The sequence below is a fragment of the Oncorhynchus gorbuscha genome, unplaced genomic scaffold (assembly GCF_021184085.1).
Source record: "Oncorhynchus gorbuscha isolate QuinsamMale2020 ecotype Even-year unplaced genomic scaffold, OgorEven_v1.0 Un_scaffold_36:::fragment_2:::debris, whole genome shotgun sequence".
Lineage (NCBI taxonomy): Eukaryota > Metazoa > Chordata > Actinopteri > Salmoniformes > Salmonidae > Oncorhynchus > Oncorhynchus gorbuscha.
In genome coordinates, this window is record NW_025745213.1 from 215,429 (window position 1) to 222,467 (window position 7,039).

The following is a 7,039-nucleotide window of genomic DNA, read 5'->3' on the forward strand; positions in this document are numbered from 1 at the left end:
TCTACTCTCATCCCTATTATTTTTACTGTAGTCTACTCTCTTCTCCCTATTATTTTTACTGTAGTCTACTCTCTCATCCCTATTATTTTTACTGTAGTCTACTCTCTTATCCCTATTATTTGTACTGTAGTCTACTCTCTTCTCCCTATTATTTTTACTGTAGTCTACTCTCTTCTCCCTATTATTTTTACTGTAGTCTACTCTCATCCCTATTATTTTTACTGTAGTCTACTCTCATCCCTAATATTTTTACTGTAGTCTACTCTCATCCCTATTATTTTTACTGTAGTCTACTCTCTTATCCCTATTATTTTTACTGTAGTCTACTCTCTTCTCCCTATTATTTTTACTGTTGTCTACTCTTTTCTCCCTATTATCTTCTACTGTAGTCTACTCTCTTCTCCTTATTTTTCTACTGTAGTCTACTCTCTTCTCCCTATTCTCTTTACTGTAGTCTACTCTCTTCTCCCTATTCTTTTTACTGTAGTCTACTCTCAACTCCCTATTCTCTTCTACTGTAGTCTACTCTCTTCTCCCTTTTATCTTCTACTGTAGTCTACTCTCTTCTCCCTATTATTTTTACTGTAGTCTACTCTCTTCTCCCTATTATTTTTACTGTAGTCTACTCTCTTCTCCCTATTATTTTTACTGTAGTCTACTATCTTCTCCCTATTATTTTTACTGTAGTCTCCTCTCTTCTCCATATTATTTTCTACTGTAGTCTACTATCTTCCCCCTATTATTTTTACTGTAGTCTACTCTCATCCCTATTATTTTTACTGTAGTCTACTCTCTTCTCCCTATTATTTTTACTGTAGTCTACTCTCTTCTCCCTATTATATTTACTGTAGTCTACTCTCTTCTCCCTATTATTTTTACTGTAGTCTACTCTCATCCCTATTATTTTTACTGTAGTCTACTCTCTTCTCCCTATTATTTTTACTGTAGTCTACTCTCTCATCCCTATTATTTTTACTGTAGTCTACTCTCTTATCCCTATTATTTTTACTGTACTGTAGTCTACTCTCTTCTCCCTATTATTTTTACTGTAGTCTACTCTCTTCTCCCTATTATTTTTACTGTAGTCTACTCTCATCCCTATTATTTTTACTGTAGTCTACTCTCATCCCTATTATTTTTACTGTAGTCTACTCTCATCCCCTATTATTTTTACTGTAGTCTACTCTCTTCTCCCTATTATTTTTACTGTAGTCTACTCTCTTCTCCCTATTATTTTTACTGTAGTCTACTCTCTTCTCCCTATTATTTTTACTGTAGTCTACTCTCATCCCTATTATTTTTACTGTAGTCTACTCTCTTCTCCCTATTATTTTTACTGTAGTCTACTCTCTTCTCCCTATTATTTTTACTGTAGTCTACTCTCATCCCTATTATTTTTACTGTAGTCTACTCTCTTCTCCCTATTATTTTTACTGTAGTCTACTCTCTCATCCCTATTATTTTTACTGTAGTCTACTCTCATCCCTATTATTTTTACTGTAGTCTACTCTCTTCTCCCTATTATTTTTACTGTAGTCTACTCTTATCCCTATTATTTTTTTACTGTAGTCTACTCTCTTCTCCCTATTATTTTCTACTGTAGTCTACTCTCTTCTCCTATTATCTTCTACTGTAGTCTACTCTCTTCTCCCTATTCTCTTCTACTGTAGTCTACTCTCTTCTTATTATTTCTACTGTAGTCTACTCTCTATTATCTTCTACTGTAGTCTACTCTCTTCTCCCTATTATCTTCTACTGTAGTCTACTCTCTTCTCCCCCTATTCTCTTTTACTGTAGTCTACTCTCTTCTCCTATTATTTTTACTGTAGTCTACTCTCTTCTCCCTATTATTTTTACTGTAGTCTACTCTCTTCTCCCTATTATTTTTACTGTAGTCTACTCTCTTCTCCCTATTATTTTTACTGTAGTCTACTCTCTTCCCCTATTATTTTTACTGTAGTCTACTCTCATCCCTATTATTTTTACTGTAGTCTACTCTCTTCTCCCTATTATTTTTACTGTAGTCTACTCTCTTCCCTCCTATTATTTTTACTGTAGTCTACTCTCTTCTCCCTATTATTTTTACTGTAGTCTACTCTCATCTGTAGTCTACTATCTCCCTATTTTTACTGTAGTCTACTCTCATCCCTATTATTTTTACTGTAGTCTACTCTCTTCTCCTATTATTTTTACTGTAGTCTACTCTCTTCTCCCTATTATTTTTACTGTAGTCTACTCTCTTCTCCCTATTATTTTTACTGTAGTCTACTCTCTTCTCCCTATTATTTTTACTGTAGTCTACTCTCTTCTCCTATTATTTTTACTGTAGTCTACTCTCTCCCTCTCCTACTATTATTTTTATTTTTACTGTAGTCTACTCTCTTCTCCCTATTATTTTTACTGTAGTCTACTCTCTTCTCCCTATTATTTTTACTGTAGTCTACTCTCTTCTCCCTATTATCTTTTTCTCCCTCCCTATTATTTTTACTGTAGTCTACTCTCTTCTCCCTATTATTTTTACTGTAGTCTACTCTCATTATTTTTACTGTAGTCTACTATTATTTTTACTGTAGTCTACTCTCTTCTCCCTATTATTTTTACTGTAGTCTACTCTCTTCTCCTATTATTTTTACTGTAGTCTACTCTCTTCTCCTCTATCCCTATTTTTTTACTGTAGTCTACTCTCTTCTCCCTATTATTTTTACTGTAGTCTACTCTCTTCTCCCTATTATTTTTACTGTAGTCTACTCTCATCCCTATTATTTTTACTGTAGTCTACTCTCTTCTCCCTATTATTTTTACTGTAGTCTACTCTCATCTCCCTATTATTTTTACTGTAGTCTACTCTCTTCTCCCTATTATTTTTACTGTAGTCTACTCTCATCCCTATTATTTTTACTGTAGTCTACTCTCTTCTCCCTATTATTTTTACTGTAGTCTACTCTCTTCTCCCTATTATTTTTACTGTAGTCTACTCTCTTCCCCTATTATTTTTACTGTAGTCTACTCTCTTCTCCCTATTATTTTTACTGTAGTCTACTCTTTCTCCCTATTATTTTTACTGTAGTCTACTCTCTTCTCCTATTATTTTTACTGTAGTCTACTCTCTTCCCCCTATTATTTTTACTGTAGTCTACTCTCTTCTCCTATTATTTTTACTGTAGTCTACTACTCTCTTCTCCCTATTATTTTTACTGTAGTCTACTCTCTTCTCCCTATTATTTTTACTGTAGTCTACTCTCTTCTCCCTATTATTTTTACTGTAGTCTACTCTCTCCCTATTATTTTTACTGTAGTCTCTCTTCTCCCTATTATTTTTACTGTAGTCTACTCTCTTCTCCTATTATTTTTACTGTAGTCTACTCTCTTCTCCCTATTATTTTTACTGTAGTCTACTCTCTTCTCCCTATTATCTTCCCTATTACTGTAGTCTATTATTTTTACTGTAGTCTTCTCCCTATTATTTTTACTGTAGTCTACTCTCATCCCTATTATTTTTACTGTAGTCTACTCTCTTCTCCCTATTATTTTTACTGTAGTCTACTCTCTTATTATTTTTACTGTAGTCCCTATTATTTTTACTGTAGTCTACTCTCTTCTCCCTATTATTTTTACTGTAGTCTACTCTCATCCCTATTATTTTTACTGTAGTCTACTCTCTTCTCCCTATTATTTTTCATCCCTGTAGTCTACTCTCTCATCCCTATTATTTTTACTGTAGTCTACTCTCTTCTCCCTATTATTTTTACTGTAGTCTACTCTCTTCTCCCTATTATTTTTACTGTAGTCTACTCTCTTCTCCCTATTATTTTTACTGTAGTCTACTCTCTTCTCCTACTCTATTATTTTTTACTGTAGTCTACTCTCATCCCTATTATTTTTACTGTAGTCTACTCTCATCCCTATTATTTTTACTGTAGTCTACTCTCTTCTCCCTATTATTTTTACTGTAGTCTACTCTCTTCTCCCCCTATTATTTTACTGTAGTCTACTCTCTTCTCCCTATTATTTTTACTGTAGTCTACTCTCTTCTCCTATTATTTTTACTGTAGTCTACTCTCTTCTCCCTATTATTTTTACTGTAGTCTACTCTCTTCTCCCTATTACTTTCTCCTATTATGTAGTCTACTCTCTTCTCCCTATTATTTTTACTGTAGTCTACTCTCTTTATCCCTGTAGTTATCTTCTTACTGTAGTCTACTCTCTTCTCTCTATTATCTTTTACTGTAGTCTACTCTCTTTTTACTCTACTCTATTATTTTTACTGTAGTCTACTCTCTTCTCCCTATTATTTTTACTGTAGTCTACCCTATTATTTTTACTCTTCTCCCTATTATTTTTACTGTAGTCTACTCTCTCTCCCTTTTTTACTGTAGTCTACTCCCTATTATTTTTACTGTAGTCTACTCTCTTCTCCCTATTATTTTTACTGTAGTCTACTCTCATCCCTATTATTTTTACTGTAGTCTACTCTCTTCTCCCTATTATTTTTACTGTAGTCTACTCTCTTCTCCCTATTATTTTTACTGTAGTCTACTCTCTTCTCCTATTATTTTTACTGTAGTCTACTCTCTTCTCCCTATTATTTTTACTGTAGTCTACTCTCTTCTCCCTATTATTTTTACTGTAGTCTACTCTCTTCTCCCTATTATTTTTACTGTAGTCTACTCTCTTCTCCCTATTATTTTTACTGTAGTCTACTCTCTTCTCCCTATTATTTTACTGTAGTCTACTCTCTTCTCCCTATTATTTTTACTGTAGTCTACTCTTCATCCCTATTATTTTTACTGTAGTCTACTCTCTTCTCCTATTATTTTTACTGTAGTCTACTCTCATCCCCCTATTATTTTTACTGTAGTCTACTCTCTTCTCCCTATTATTTTTACTGTAGTCTTTTCTCCCTACTGTAGTCTACTCTCTTCTCCCTATTATTTTTACTGTAGTCTACTCTCTTCTCCCTATTATTTTTACTGTAGTCTACTCTCATCCCTATTATTTTTACTGTTTTTACTGTAGTCTACTCTCTCTCCCTATTATTTTTACTGTAGTCTACTCTCTTCTCCCTATTATTTTTACTGTAGTCTACTCTCTTCTCCCTATTATTTTTACTGTAGTCTACTCTCATCCCTATTATTTTTACTGTAGTCTACTCTCATCCCCTATTATTTTTACTGTAGTCTACTCTCTTCTCCCTATTATTTTTACTGTAGTCTACTCTCTTCTCCCTATTATTTTTACTGTAGTCTACTCTCTTATCCCTATTATTTTTACTGTAGTCTACTCTCTTCTCCCTATTATTTTTACTGTAGTCTACTCTCTTCTCCCTATTATTTTTACTGTAGTCTACTCTCATCCCTATTATTTTTACTGTAGTCTACTCTCATCCCTATTATTTTTACTGTAGTCTACTCTCATCTCCTATTATTTTTACTGTAGTCTACTCTCTTCTCCCTATTATTTTTACTGTAGTCTACTCTCTTCTCCCTATTATTTTTACTGTAGTCTACTCTCTTCTCCCTATTATTTTTACTGTAGTCTACTCTCTTCTCCCTATTATTTTTACTGTAGTCTACTCTCTTCTCCCTATTATTTTTACTGTAGTCTACTCTCTTCTCCCTATTATTTTTACTGTAGTCTACTCTCTTCTCCCTATTATTTTTACTGTAGTCTACTCTCTTCCCCCTATTATTTTTACTGTAGTCTACTCTCTTCTCTCTATTATCTTTACTGTAGTCTACTCTCTTCTCCCTATTATTTTTACTGTAGTCTACTCTCTTCTCCCTATTATTTTTACTGTAGTCTACTCTCTTCTCCCTATTATTTTTACTGTAGTCTACTCTCTCATCCTCTATTATTTTTTTACTGTAGTCTACTCTCTCTCCCTATTATTTTTACTGTAGTCTACTCTCTTATCCTATTATTTTTACTGTAGTCTACTCTCTTCTCCCTATTATTTTTACTGTAGTCTACTCTCTTCTCCCTATTATTTTTACTGTAGTCTACTCTCATCCCTATTATTTTTACTGTAGTCTACTCTCATCCCTAATATTTTTACTGTAGTCTACTCTCATCCCTATTATTTTTACTGTAGTCTACTCTCTTCTCCCTATTATTTTTACTGTAGTCTACTCTCTTCTCCCTATTATTTTTACTGTAGTCTACTCTCTTCTCCCTATTATTTTTACTGTAGTCTACTCTCATCCCTATTATTTTTACTGTAGTCTACTCTCATCCCTAATATTTTTACTGTAGTCTACTCTCTTCTCCCTATTATTTTTACTGTAGTCTACTCTCATCCCTATTATTTTTACTGTAGTCTACTCTCATCCCTAATATTTTTACTGTAGTCTACTCTCATCCCTATTATTTTTACTGTAGTCTACTCTCTTCTCCTATTATTTTTACTGTAGTCTACTCTCTTCTCCCTATTATTTTTACTGTAGTCTACTCTCTTCTCCTATTATTTTTACTGTAGTCTACTCTCTTCTCCCTATTATTTTTACTGTAGTCTACTCTCTTCTCCCTATTATTTTTACTGTAGTCTACTCTCATCCCTATTATTTTTACTGTAGTCTACTCTCATCCCTAATATTTTTACTGTAGTCTACTCTCATCCCTATTATTTTTACTGTAGTCTACTCTCTTCTCCCTATTATTTTTACTGTAGTCTACTCTCTTCTCCCTATTATTTTTACTGTAGTCTACTCTCTTCTCCCTATTATTTTTACTGTAGTCTACTCTCTTCTCCCTATTATTTTTACTGTAGTCTACTCTCTTCTCCCTATTTTTTTTACTGTAGTCTACTCTCTTCTCCCTATTATTTTTACTGTAGTCTACTCTCTTCTCCCTATTATTTTTACTGTAGTCTACTCTCATCCCTATTATTTTTACTGTAGTCTACTCTCTTCTCCCTATTATTTTTACTGTAGTCTACTCTCTCATCCCTATTATTTTTACTGTAGTCTACTCTCATCCCTATTATTTTTACTGTAGTCTACTCTCTTCTCCCTATTATTTTTACTGTAGTCTACTCTCTCAT